The following is a 15,237-nucleotide window of genomic DNA, read 5'->3' on the forward strand; positions in this document are numbered from 1 at the left end:
CCTTTTTATGTTATTTTCATCCTGTAATGTTGTTTTTGTCTGATATCTTTATGTAATTTTCATTGTGTTACATCACTTGTGTATTGTTGTCGTTTATGTCATTTCTGTCTTGTTAGTTTGACTTTTATGATACTTTCATTTTGTTGCATCTCTACGATTGTTTTTATGTTGTTACCTCTTTTAAGTAGGTTTTGTCTTTTACATCATTTTTGTTATTTTTCTTTTTCTTTTCTTATGTTTTTTATATTACTATATTATTATTATATTATCTTTTTGTCTTGTTGCTTTATTTTCGTCTTGTCATGTCTTTTACATTGTTTTTGCTGTGTTAAGACATTTTTGTCTTGTTATGTCATTTATGTCAATTCAGCATAATGTTGTCACTTTGCCTTATTCACATTACAGGTCTTGTAGCCCTCCTTTCATATGTGGGTTTTGTTGTACCAAAACATCCTTTCTGTCAAAAACACATGATGTGTTGTTGTGAAATGGACTTTATACTGAAAGAATCAGCAAAGATGGTTCAGTTGCAGGTAATTTCACCTCCTCCATGTGTTTGTGTTCCTGGTTGTTTTCTAAATATCTGCTTCTTCATGAGAATTCACACTCGTCCCTTCTTCAGGTTCTCCTCAGTGTGTTTCTGTAATATTTATCATGAAGTTCTTCATCTGCCTACGACATCTCTCCACAGTTTAACAGTTTTAAAGATAGTTTTTTCTCCTCATGTTTCATCACAGTGTGTAAACTCTGCAACTTTCTTTGCACGTTCCCATTTTTCTGCAGAATAAACTTAAACCTGCAGCAGCAGCTCTGATCCACCCCCACACGTCTCACCGCTGCCTCAAACCCGCCACAGCCTCGACACACGAGTGATTTCTCAGCGTCTTCATGTGCAGCGCGGAAAATAAAAAATGTCTGATATGAAAATATAAAAAAACAGCTCCTGAGCGAACTCAGAGGAGCAGCTGCCTTTGTGTTTTACTGCGAGCTGAGAAACTGTGTGTGAACCGGCTGTTAGGGAGCCGTTAGCCTCAAAACAGACGCTACAGCCTGCAGGATCCTCTCCACCTGTCGTCATGGGAACCACACGGTGAGGAGGTGGCGTGGCGTTGCCGCAGTAAAGAACAGCGTCCTCTGGGTGTTAACAGCTTTTTGTTTTTTTTACAGCGCTGCTGACATTTCACTGTCTCAAAGTTTGGTCCTGAAGTGACGCAGAAGTAAAAACAGGAGATTTAATAACCAAACGTGTCCCGTGGGGTTAACGATGAGGACGCCACTACAGGTCTACAGGTCAACACGGTTCTACGTCACACACAGAGAACAGGTGACTGTGTGATGTAGATCTGAAATATTAATAAAAGTTTGAGACGAGGGAACAACTTCTGATATTTTGTTTGTTTGAGTCAACTTACATCTTTAGTGTCCTTCACATGATGAGATGTTTGTTTTCGGCTCACCTCAAAGAAAAAAACATGAAACACAGAGCTGTCTGTCATGTCTGCCTGGTACACAAACAGCTAAGCTAACTTTAGCTTTGGAGTTTGTGAATAACATAATTCACAGATCCTGTTGCTTCACCTGACTGCTGATATTAATCCAAGCATCATGTTTCCTGATGGTACGTTTAACGTTGTGTTAGTGGCCCTGTTCACACCTGGTATTAACATGTTCACACCTGCTGTTAACACGTTCACATCTGGTATTAACACGTTCACACCTGCTATTAACACGTTCACATCTGGTATCAATGCCTTCACATCTGGTATGAACATGTTCATATCTGACACGTTCACATCTGGTATCAACGTGTTCACACCTGGTGTTAACGTGTTCACACCTGGTGTTACCACGTTCACACCTGGTGTTACCACGTTCACACCTGGTGTTACCACGTTCACACCTGGTATTAACGTGTTCACATCTGGTGTTAACAACGTTCACACCTGGTATTAACGTGTTCACATCTGGTGTTAACAACGTTCACACCTGGTATTAACGTGTTCACACCTGGTATCAATGTGTTCACACCTGGTGTTAACACGTTCACTGTTAAGGTATCATTCCGGTGTGCTGGATGGGTATGAGCTCCATACTGACCTCATTTTCTCACAGGAAGTCATTTTGAAACTGATGAAACTGTATTTATTCTGTGTTAAACGATGTCTGATAAAGCAGAGACGAGGGCTGATGTTACAGCTCATTACCAACAAACTGATATTAAAAACACTTCAGAGGAGATCATAAATATGGGGAATCACAGCTCACTGAGTCTGTATCTGGAGGAGGAAGTTAAAATGGGCCCGGTGTTCAGGTGACGTCTCAGCCTGCAGTTTTAAGGTCAGATCTGAGGCTGAACTCAGTCTGTCTGAACCAGTTCAGCTAATTAAAGTTGTGAAATTATAAATGAGCCATGAGCAGAGGAAAAAGGTCAGCAGGAAATGAATTTTTAATTGACGGGAGGTTTGGCAGCATGAGTTGGAGCAGACGGGCTGGACCACTAACCCTGATGGTGTGTTCAGGTACAGTAGGACGATGAAGCGTTGTGTTTGTTTCTGTGTCAGCAGCTGTGAGGCGTCCTGCATGTTCAACCACGCCTCTTTTATTTTTACACTTTGCCTCTATTTCTGCCTGACCTGCCTGCATCTGTCTGTGCTCTGCCTGCAGGCTCAGTCTGTGAACACTGACACTCATTGCTTCAGCATCTCTGACTCTCAGTTTCTGCTCCTCCTTTACAGGTGATCTGAACGTGCAGCTCCAGAAGCATCGTTACAGCTAATTATTCCCATTACTGATGATTCATTCAGTTATTTTTACTAAATTACTGTAAGAACCGCTCATCCAATCAACTTCACACTCATCACTGCACCCCTTTAGTTCTTCAGGAACACACCTGTCGAGTGTACAGGCAATCAAAGGAACTGTTCTTGTGATATTTGAAGGACAGTCTCACACAGACAGATTCCTTCCTTTATACACTCTGACATCATATCTACACATCCACCAAATATAACTGCAATAGCACAAAGTGTTAACATTTTACAGAAGTATAAAGAAAAAATGAATTAAATGAATGTTTGCAGTAAGATCAAACATATAAGAAGAAATGGTGGAAACCATGAAAAAATCAACTTGTTCCAGATTAAAATCTTAATGACTTTATGCAATTTTGAAAAAAAAATCATCAAGGTTAATTTTTATTAATTTTGGAGATTTAAAAATGTCTGTAGTTGAAGAAACACCCACATGGTGTTTATTAGTGTTTAGTTAGTATTTCTGATCATTTTGATATATAGATAACCATTAGAAATATTAGCCAGCCACAAGCTAACAGGTTCTTTTTTACAGTCATATCACATGTTCACTGCTGTTTGGGTTAATATCTGATTAAATCCACATCTGTCAGCTGTTTCAAGCTGTGAGAGGGAGAGAGACGAGCCAACACTTTTCACAGCACTGACACAGAGCTGCATGCACTCAGCAGACACACACTGATCTGCAGCAGAGGACGGCCCGTTTCTCAGGAACACATAAAAACCTTTATTTTATAAATCCATGAGGTCATCAGCTCTGTGTGTGACTGTAAACCAGCTGAATCAGCTGCTGACCAGTGAATCACACTCTTTTGATTCTACGATGTCGGCTCGCTGTAAGGACACACTGGGGCAGCTTTACGCCACTGCTATGCAATAATGCAGGATGCAGTGTAAAAAGGACATCTGTGGTGCAGACCGCCCTCATAAAGCTCACTGTGGTTTTCTTCATCTCAGTAGCCAGCTAGGCTAGCTAAGTGGCTAACCTCACTATTTAAAAACATAAAAAATGTGATCATCAAAATGATCAACAATACTAACTTAACACTAAATCACTCTCTATAAAAACTGAACAGAAAAATATGAACAATATGCACAAATCCAACTGTAAATGGTAATTTTTTTTTTTTTCCGAAACTAATAAGTAAATAAGTAAAGCAGACATGCGTCAAACTACAGTGTGCAAGAGGAGAATAACAATTGACGCAGTTTGATGATGTCATGAAGCAGTGTGGGATCATGGGAGTTGCCGTCTTCACTTTTAAACAAACACCACAGCTGATGAAAATCTATCTGACATGACTCAGACAGAAATCACTTTCACAGATGAGGTCATATCCCAACAAAATATATAATATAGTTTGAGTGTTTTTAGACATTTTGATGCAGAAATGTTCCAAATTACAGCTTTAAAATGAGTGAAGTTAAAAGTAACGTAACTAAAGTAACTGGACTTTGCTGCTCTTTATCATTTTAAAACATGATGCTTCAGGTGCAACTACAGCGTCAGAGTTTGGAGCGTCGGGGCTCCATCAGAGCTGCAGATCTGACCTCAACATCACCCACATGATGACCAAACATGGCCACCATTTGACCTTTGATCCCAGTGTGACCTGAAGCACCTGAAGCTGAAGCAGGCGATCAGAGGAGTAGACAACTGAGAGAGTGAACCAGGAGGAGAGGAAGAGGAGGAGGAGATGACAAGAAAAGAGAAGGAGAGGACGAGAGAAGATGAATGAGGAGAGGAGGAAAAAAGAAAGAGAAGAAGGTGAAGAAGAGGAGGAGAGATGATGAAGAAGAGGAGGAGGAGGAGGAGGAGGTGTGGAGGATCTGCTTGTCCTACTTTTTCTCTTTTCTATTTTTAGATTCTGGAATTTTTTTCTTTCCCTCCAATGACTCTGCTAATGTTTCCTGCTGATGTCATCAAACACACACACACACACACACACACACACACACACACACACACACGACCCCCATGGCGGACTGATTCCTTCCCAGCATGCACTTCAATCAGAGGCTTCTTCTGAAGAGACCGAACACCTCTGACACAACATCATCAAGTAGAGCCACAGGAGAACCAACAGAACCAGAGCAGAGCTTATTGGAGCCACAAAAGAGTAAATAGAACCACGATGGAACCACAGGAGAGTCTTAAAGCTGCAGAACAGAGCTGATCAATATATTGATATTAAATCAGTATCATGATATCAGTCTAAATGTGTCGTTATGTTTGTTTATGTTAATTTTGAGGCCGTTTTTTACCCATTTATATCCACATTATTGATGATTATTGATCAAAAATGTCATTTGCACTAATTGTGAATGTATGGTATGTTATTTATCACAGATTAGTCTAAAAACATCCAGATATTATGTCGTTCTGAGCTCAAATGTGAGTTGAAACACAAAAAAATTTTAAAAACTCATTGTGTCTGAAAGAAAAATATATATTAGTCAGCCGATAATCATTTAACAATTAGGCTAATTAATCTATAAGCTCCACATTTATATAAGATCAGAGTTTTATTTATTTCCATTAGACATTTAGAGCTCTAGTACATTTTTTGTTGCCACTAAAAGAAAAATGATGCTGCAGATTTTACAAAATGCACGTCCTTTTCCTTTAAAACCTTCCTGAAGAAACAGGAATTCTCCTGTCCAGGACGTCTGTTTCAGAGTTTATACACAGAAACAGGTTGTGATGACGAAAAAGAAATAAAAGGTGTGAAAATTTGTTAGAAATCAGGAGAAGTGCAGGAGAATTAATGAAGATCGATGACAGACGGGAGTCTGCTGGAGAAATGTGGACGGAAAAAAAACAGAAAAAAAAACACAAAAGAAGCAAAATGAACCCAACAGCAAATGTTCAGCAGAAATAAATAATTCATGTCCAAAAAGATGCAGGAAGAAGAAGAGACTTATTACATCACATGTTTCATTCATAAACTGTCTGAAATTCCAGTTTTCCAGCTTTTTCCCACAGTTTTCACCAAAAACAACTCAAATCACATCAGCAAATGAAAACATTCAAAACACAGAGAGACCTGAATTAACCTTCAAACCAACTGCAACATAACATCCAGGAGTCAGAACGCTGACCTGAGGTCAGAGGTCAGGGTGGAGGATTCACAGAAACATTCTCAGCTTCAGGAAAAAGAAAGAAAACAAAGTGACAGAGCTGAAATCCTCCACCAGCAGCAACTCTCTGCAGATGTTGCATGAAACAAAACACACACACACACACACACACACACACACACACACACACACACACACACACACACACACACACACACACACACACACACACACAGCACCAAACTTCCTAAAGTCGCATAAAAAAGATTCAAACAGATTTAAAGCAGTAAATCATCAGAATGAAGCGATCAGAGGAGGAACCTTTAACAATCAATCAATCAATCAATCAATCAATCAATCAATCAATCAATCAATCAATCAATCAGTCAATAAGCCTTCACACACACAGATGACTCCATCCTGTATATTCAGTTCTTCTTCTTTGCATGTTGATGGAATTATTAATAATTTTGGAGCTGATTATTATGAGTTCATTTGGAATTATTTTGAACTGATGATTAAAAGTTCTTTTTTATTATTTATATATATTTTGTTGTTTTTCTTGGATGGAGAAATGAAGTGAAATGATTTCAGTGAGAGGACACCACAGAGCTGGGACTCTATTTTAGGTTTTTATTTCTTTATTTCTCTGATTGATGAAATGTTGGCTGCTGCTTATTTCACATGTACACTGATTCACACACACACACGCACGCACACACACACACACACACACACACACACACACACACACACACACACATACACAGTCAAACATCATCGCAGATTATTTCATTTAATTTCAGTTCTAATGCACAACTTGTTTGTTTCCTCTCGAGCTGCAATAGAGTCAAATAGCTGATCATCAAAAAAAATAATCAGAAACTCATATGAACACTGATTAATGACTGAAGTCATCTTTTTAGTAAAAAAAAAAAAATAATTATAATATATGATAAATTTATATATTTGCTGGTTAAATTGTTGCTGTGCTATTTTGGACCAAACAAAAATAGGTTTTGTGTTTTTTAGATGTTTGATGACGTCTCTGTCCAGTTCGTCTTTGAGAGGATGTCTCTGCCTAGTTCGTCTCTGAGAGGATGTCTCTGCCCAGTTCGTCTCTGAGAGGACGTCTCTGCCCAGTTCGTCTCTGTCCAGTTTGTCTCTGAGAGGATGTTTCTGTCCAGTTCATCTCTGAGGCGGTATCTCTATCCAGTTCGTCTCTGAGAGGACATCTCTGTCCACTTTGTTTCTGAGGCGACGTCTCTGAGAAATGTTCAGAAGAAAATATGTCCTGATGGAGTCTAATCTGAAGACCACGCTTTGTCTCCACCACATCTGGACACATCAGTGTCTTCAGGTTCAGTGCTGATATCTGGGTTCTTGATGATTTATAGTGTTTATATTGAGGTTCTGATATCGATGGTCTTGACGGTTTTTAGTGTTGATATCTGGGCGCAGCACAACATGGCTGCCAACAGGAGATTATTTACATATTCATCAATCTTTGAATATTAAATGAAGGTCAGGTGTACAGATACATATAAGCCATTTTAACAAGGCTGAATATCATGTTACAAAGTAAAACATGAACCTAGTTTAATGTCACTTCCTGTATAAACCACACCCACTTCTGACCTTAGTGACATGTCTATGCACCTCGAAATTTGACAAAAACTACATAAAAATAAAATTTGAATGTTAATAAAATTGAAGTGAGTTTACAAACTTTGTTTTCGAGACAAATTGAAGTTGAAGTGTCAGATTTCTTCACTTGATTTGAGAAAAGAAAAACTGTGATCATCTTTAGGTGAACATGTATTTAATGTTCCTGACTGATCTGAAATAAATCAGTTTGGTTGTTAGAAGGAGGAGGTGATGTACTTCTTCATCTGTATTCTCCTCTCCTCCACCCTGTGATCCTGTTCTGGCTCAGGTATTTTCCATTTCCCCTCTAAAACCAGGTATTAGTCTAATCTCTGTGCTCTCAGCAGCGTTGCCACAAACCGCTCACATCCTAATAAGTGATGAATCCTGCCTGAACCCGGCAGACCGGCTGATCCCTGCGCTACAAGGTGCAGCATACAAAACACACACACACAGCTCCTAAAGTCAGGAATTACACTGCACCCTCAGGCTCTTTACAATCACTGCTAAACCAGGAATTAGATCGAGTCCGATCCTCCTGGATAAAGTGCTACAGGTGAGAGCAGGTGAGAGCAGCGAGCCGAGTCGAGACGTTCAGGAGGTGAACAGACGTGTTTCTGCAGGTTTTATCAGGTGACAGAATCCCGTCAACACAAATATCAACAACCATATTATGACATCAGACATCAGTCCGACCGGCCGCGTCTCAACAAACTGCAAAGTCTTCAGTCATATGATGTCATCACAACGTTTACTCTTATCATGTTTCATTTCACACCATGTGAGGGTTTTAAACGCCGTCAGGTGAATTCTGACGCGGCACCAAGTTTGAAGGATCAGAGTGGTTTCAGAAAAAGCAACAATTAATTACACCACCAATCACAGCAGACATCATTCATGTACGTGTCAATGAACCGACTCAATGTTTTATTATTTCTTTGTATTTTTAGTTTTTGTTTGTCATTGTAATTGACATTTACGAATGTTCTGTAAGATTTTGTTCCTCTGAAGACTCAGAACTCAGAAATGTGGTTTAATTCTCACCGAAACAACATTTGCAACTTTTTTTTTCTGTTTTTTACATGCTCATGCGACTTCATTGCAAAAAATGCCTAAAAACGTTGCAACCTGCAGCTGCAACAGTCCCAAACAAGAAACACCAGTGAAATCCTGATTACTGCTTTATTTTTGTTATTAATATGATTTTTATTTGTTATTTTAACACTTCAGTAGAGATGATTTACAGGTTAGAATTGACGTCTAAAGGTACCATCTAAAGTGAGTGAAGAATAATATTAAAAATTAAAAATCATGACAAATTTATATAACATCTTACAGAACTTCTTTTTTTAAAATGTATTAAATTAACAAAATGTACAAACACAAGATTAAATAAATACATAAATAGATTCCAGATTAAATTCTTAATAATAAAATGTTTTTTCATTTTGTTATAACCTCTGATGCTTAAAGTTAAAATTCATAGAGGTTGATTCTTTCTCGTTTTGTCAAAAATACCTGTAGTTGAAGAAACCTCCATATATGAGTATTTTTTTCAGGAAAACGTTGCATATTACACCTTTAACCATGATGATTATTGCTGATTATTGTTACCACGACCAGAACTCATAAAATGATGTTAAATCACACCAACACGGTTCAAATTATGGAGGAGCTAAAAGGAGTTCAGTTTTAAGTTATATTTTATTTTCTGCACATTAAGGTTGCTGGGATAAATAATAAAACAGTAAAAATATGTCAGTGTTGCGACGACGCTGTCACACACCTCCACATGTACACACGCACATGACATGCAGGAAAATAAGGCTCCCCTGAAAACTACTGTAAGATACAAAATCTGAAATTACACATGAAAAGCAGAGAATGTGCAGACATGACACTTAAAATGTCCTTAACAGTGGCTGAAATACGCCGTCCAATGAGATCACAGTGAACAAACACCAACATCAGTTCAACATTAACCAGATTAACAACAGGAAGTGACTCTATCTCCTCACTGTGATTCTCAGCTCCACAAACATCTTGATTCCTTCAAACCTGTCAGTTCTGTCAGAACTCGTCTCCAGCAGCTGCAGATGTGTCAGATGTTTACTGAGCGCCTCGACCTGCTGACTCGACCCTCACAGAAGAACCACCAACACAACATGTGTGAGTGTGAGACGTCATCCTGCAGAGTGAGACACCAGACTTCTGCAAAGACAAGTCGAGCTGGTCTTTTCATCAGAAACACCAGGTGTCACAGGTCAGAGGGCCGAGTTCACTTCAGTTCTGTCTTGTTTTACATCATCTGGGCCACCAGAGACGTTGAGTGCATTCATATAAACTAAAGTTAGAACAAGCTGGTTAGAGCTGAGTGTCAGTGTGTAAAAACAGCTTTAGACTCATGAGACCTGCAGCACAAAAACACACCAGACACACAAACAAACAAACAACAAACAACAAACAAACAAGGTGTCAGAGGTCAAACAGGCTGAAGCACCGAGAGACGTCCTGTGGAGTCTCACCTGGACTGTGTTTAACATCAGAGCTAACACACACACACACACACACACACACACACACACACACACACACACACACACAGTGAACTGGAGCAGCTCTCACTTTGTTCTGTGAACTGAAACTTCACACCTGCCTCCACTCATTAACTAATGATCCGCAACATCTGAGTTCATTAACAGAAGCTCACATCACATGATCACATGATCACATGACCACTACCAGAGAAAACACGTGTTACACAACAGTAAAATCTGGCTAAACTGACAAAACTCTGAGTCGGATTCAGTCCTGCAAACATATCGTGAAAAACACAAACAGAAATTGTTCTGTGGAGAACAGCATGTATATTTTACTGTAAGAACAAACGAAGAACGTGATCCAGATGTTGATGACGGCACGCAGGAACATTTGTGTTTCCAAACACTCTGACCTCCTGCAGTGAAAATCAGGGATCTGTTTCCTCCCCTTTAATGCTCTAATCTCTCCATCCCTTTAATTCAGGAAGTGGTTTAAAGCCACACACACACACACACACACACACACACAGAGAGACAGAGAGAGAGCAAGAGAGAGAGACAGTGGTTAAATCAGGGCGAGCTCCTGCTGCCCTCTGAGACTCACTGCTCTACTGTACAGTCCTGAGGCTGTGTGTGTGTGTGTGTGTGTGAGATGTAGACACACACTGACTCATCCTCCAGCAGAGTAGAGCTGCTCTCTCTGCAGTCTCATCAGTGTGTGTGTGTGTGTGTTTATGTGTGTGTGTGTGTCTGTGTGTGTGTGTGTGTGTTATTGTTTACATTTAAAAGAAACGTTTGATTTATTTTTCTTCTCCAGTGGAGGTGAAGTTTAGGTCAATATATGGATATGTTAATATGAGACCAGATATGATGTTATGTTTTGGATGTAGTTACCCACATTACCAATGATTATTGATCAAAAATCAATGTTTGATTTAGTCCATATCACCCTTGATGTCAGCGCTGTAATTTGATTGGTGAAACATCTCTGCAGTCAGAAACTAATACTTGTTACATCACTTCCTGGTTTAGGAGGGTTACTTTAAAAATGTAATCTGATACAGTTACTGATTACCTGTTACAAAATGAAGCCAGTAACCCACTCCAAGTATCACAATATTACAGTAACTTGATTACTTCCCATTACTTTTGGATTACATCAGTCCTGTGTATTGTTCAGCCTGATATAAAGTTTTATGTCTGTTATTAGGTTTATTCATTGTTTGTCCAGATATTCCTTCCAACGTTCCCAAAAAATACAGTTAACAACAAAACAAAAAACGTTAGTGGTTGGTCTGTGGAGCTAATGACACAGGTTAGTCTGTATATTTTATATTCCAAGAGTTTTATCTAGAACCCATCCAGGGGGTTCTTCAAAGAACCCTTTTATAGTATCATACAAAACTCTTGTCAAACACTTCTTCAGTGAGTTGAACCCTTGGAAGAACTCTTTCTTCTAAAAATGGTTCTTTGGATAAAAAGGGTTCTTATAACCTGACACAGCGGATGGTTTATTACACAGAACCATGTGGGAAGTCGTCCTGAGAAACAGGCACCTCCAACAAAAACACAGATGACTGGATCAACCATCTATCTCTCACATCTATCACAGGATAACAAGCTTCCTTCTTGTTGTCATCACACCTAAAACCACGCCCACAGCTGCCAGCAGTCCCTCCCAGGACTCTGATTGGCTACAATACTTTTGGAATACACAAATGGATAATTTGAAACCTGGAGAGACAGATTTTCTCATGATCTTGCAAATCCAGCTGCCTCACAAAGTCTTCAGTTCTTCAGAAACAAACAGTTCTACGTAGAACCTCAACTCTTTGGGAGGAACCCTCATTCCTACGAGTGAAGGAAAAGACATCAAATATGAAACCTAACTGCTGCAGTTTCTCCTCTGTGGGACCTTTGAGACTGACTGGACCTGATCTGAACTGAGACTCAAAAAACAAAAACCACAAACCTCATTTCTGCAGAGTTCATTCAGGGATCAGAACCACTTCTGATTTATTTATGTCAAAATGACATGAGAGTAAATATTAAAACCACTATCTGTCCCAGATCTCACTGAGGTCCACCCTGCTTTATCTTCTCTGTTTTATTAATATCGGCATCCTCTCCGTCTCCGTCTCTGTCTCTGCGTGTTATGTAAGCTCTCTGGCGCTATTTCTGGAACGGAGGATCTCAGAGGAAGCTGCAGAGTCAGTGGGACGGTTAAATATAACCTGAACACATCTAATTGGCTGACAGCGCGGGGCTCCTTCTGCATACGTAATGAGGCAGAGGAAGACGAGGGATGAATGAAACCAGCGAAAAGGACAGACGATGCTACACTACTCAATGTGTGTGGTGTCCAAACGACACATCTGATTGGCTGATTGGAACATCAAATTTAAATGTGAAACAGTAATGACCGATAACTGTCAGCCAACACTGTGTCTGTGAGCTCTGATTGGCTACTGACGAGGACAACCAATGAAAAAGCAAAAACACAAATATTGTACAACTCTGAGAGGCTTCTGAGGTTCTTGAGGGGTTATCAAAGGTCATTGAGAAGGTCCCTGGGTTCTCAAGTAGTTTCCAGAGGTCTTTCAGTTTGTTCTACAACCAGGGGTCGTTGACAACTTCAGGATTTCTTCAAGAGGTTCCAGGGAGTTCTTGAAAAATTCCACCATTTCTTGAGGATGTTCAAGAAATCCTGGAGAAGGATGTTTAGGTTCTTAAAGAGGTTCCAGAGGTTCTTGAGTAGGTTCCTGGCTTCTCTGGGGGAATCCAGAGATTGTTGAGCTAGTTCTAGAATTCCTTTAAAGGGTTCCAGGGTTCCTTGAAAATTTTCAAGATTGCTAGAAGAGTCTCCAGGGATGTTTAGGTCCTTTAGAGAGTTTCCAGGGGTTTAGGAGGAAATTACAGAAGTTTCAGAAGTTCTTGAAAGATTTTAGGGGTCTAACTGTTCTTGAGCAATTTATATAGGCTCTAAAGGAGGTTCTTGCATTCTACAAGGAGTTTGAAGAGGTCCTTGAGAAGGTTGTAAGGTCACAGTAGTCCAACAGGATAATTTCTAGATGTCCTGAGGAGAAATCCCTGAAAAAAGTCCTGGCAGAGTGTGCAGAACTTACTATGAAGGTTCCAAAGGTCCTTGAAAAGATTCCATGGATCCCGGAAGAGGTTCCTTGGGTTCTTGTAGAGGTTTAAGAAGGCCTTAAAATATTTTAAGGTTGCAGCTGAGTATGTTTCTGAGTTCTCAGGATAGTTCCAGGTGTCCTTGAGGTAGTTCTAATCCTCAAAGTTCCATGGTTTCTTAAATATGTTTCAGGGGACCTTGGAAAATTCCACTGTTTCTTGAAGAAGTTCAAGAGTTCCCTTTGAAGTAACCAAAGGCGCTTGAAAATATTCCATGGGTTCTAGAAGATGCTACGTGGGTTTTCATAGGGGTTTAAGACGATCTTAAAAGATTTCAAGGTTCCAACTGTCCTTGAGGGATTACCTGAGGTCTATGGATCCTAGAAGAGGTTCCATGGGTTATTGTAGAGGTTTAAGAAGGTTACCAAAGGCCCTCAAAGAGGTTCACTTCGTTTAGGAGTTTTCAGAGGAGGTTCCTGGGTTCGAAAGTAGGTCCCAGAATTCCTTGAGGAGGCTGTAGAGGTTACAGTAGTTCGGCAGTTCTTAAGGATATGTTCTAGATGTTCTAAAGAGACTTCCGGAAGCCCCTGAAAAAGGGTTTCTTGAGGAGTTTCCAGAGGTCCTGGCAGAGGCAGTAGAAGTTACTATATATGTCCCAGAGTTCCTTGAGGAGTCATTAATGGGTTTTCAGAAGTCCTTGAAAAGATTCAATGAGTCCTAGAGGAGGATCCACAGGTTTCCAACAGCCATGACATATTCCAAGGTTCCAGTAGTCCTTGAAAGGTTGGCAGAGTTCACTTGGGAAGTTTCAGTGGTCTTTGAAATGTTCTACAGATGTCTTCTGGAACACTCTAAGGGTCATGCAGAAGATCATAGGCCTCTTTAATAAGTTGTAGAGGTCCTTGAAGAGACCTTGAGTAAGTCAACCATACTAGAAGAGGCTCCATGGTGTCTTGATGTGGTTTCAGAGGTCCTAGAAAGATTTTGAGATAGGAGATCCCAGAGGTCCTTGAGGGAGTTGTGGAGGTCACAGTAGTTCTGCAGTCCTTGAGTATAAGTTATAGATGTTCCAAAGATAAGTCTCTGAAAAAAAGCTTCCAGAGGAGCTTCCAGAGGTCCTTAAAAAGATCCAATGAGTCATAGAGTAGGTTCCACAAGTTTCCAACAGTGTTGAGAGATTTCAAGGTCCCAGTAATCCTTGAAAAGTCACCAGAGATCACTGGGAAGGTTTCAGGAGTCCTTGAGGAGTCCTTGAGTAAGCATCACAGATGAAACATTAAAATGATGGATGGATGGATGGATGGATGGATGGATGGATGGATTGATGGATGGGTAAACGGGTGGATGGATGGATGGATGGATGGATGGATGGATGGATGGATGGATGGATGGATGGATGGAAGGATGTCACGATTCTCCAAAACCACAATTCAATTTAACTTTTGATTTAATTTTCACAGTCAAATGTTTGTCTTTTTACAATTCCATTATAAAAATTAATTGAGCATATTCGTTGACAGTCCTGCTGTCTCTGAACCAGCAGCAGTCAGTCAGTCAGCTGTTTGTTCAAACCTCATGTGTGTCACTTTTCTTTTCTCACACTGCGTTTTTCTCTGTTTATATCGTCATGTGTTTCATTTATTTTGAGATTTCACCTCAAAATCAATAAAATAATCACTGATTTGTTTCTGTCACCTGAACGCCTCAGGCCCACATGTGTCTCTGATGTGTTTGAGGACCTGTTGTCATGGTTTGAACGTCTCCTCCACCTGTTTCCTCGCAGCGTCTCCGTCATGTGTGCAGGCTGCTGCGGCTGCTGGTGGATTGAGGCTGAATGAGGCAGCAGAGCTCACAGGCTGACAGCTTACATAAGCACCCTGTACGCTGTGTATTATTCTCCAAACATGGCCTTAATCCTCACACTGGGAGAGATAAGTCTCCCCAAGGTGGGATTTCTGCTCTGAAGATGAGCTGCGGTGATGATGCTGCTGCTGCTGCTGCACAGGAGCATCTCACAGATCTCACAGTCG

At 40.1% G+C, this 15,237-nt stretch overlaps 1 protein-coding gene across 1 annotated transcript in view; it reads right to left on the minus strand.

The window, feature by feature from the left end:
- Positions 1–15,237, minus strand: part of LOC146311313 (MAM domain-containing glycosylphosphatidylinositol anchor protein 2-like) — an 88,688-nt gene that overhangs the window by 54,599 nt on the left and 18,852 nt on the right. The gene's annotated exons all lie outside the window — the stretch shown is intronic.

Source organism: Lutjanus erythropterus, chromosome 18 (genome assembly GCF_056507025.1).
Source record: "Lutjanus erythropterus isolate fLutEry1 chromosome 18, fLutEry1.hap2, whole genome shotgun sequence".
NCBI classification, from domain to species: Eukaryota; Metazoa; Chordata; class Actinopteri; order Lutjaniformes; family Lutjanidae; genus Lutjanus; species Lutjanus erythropterus.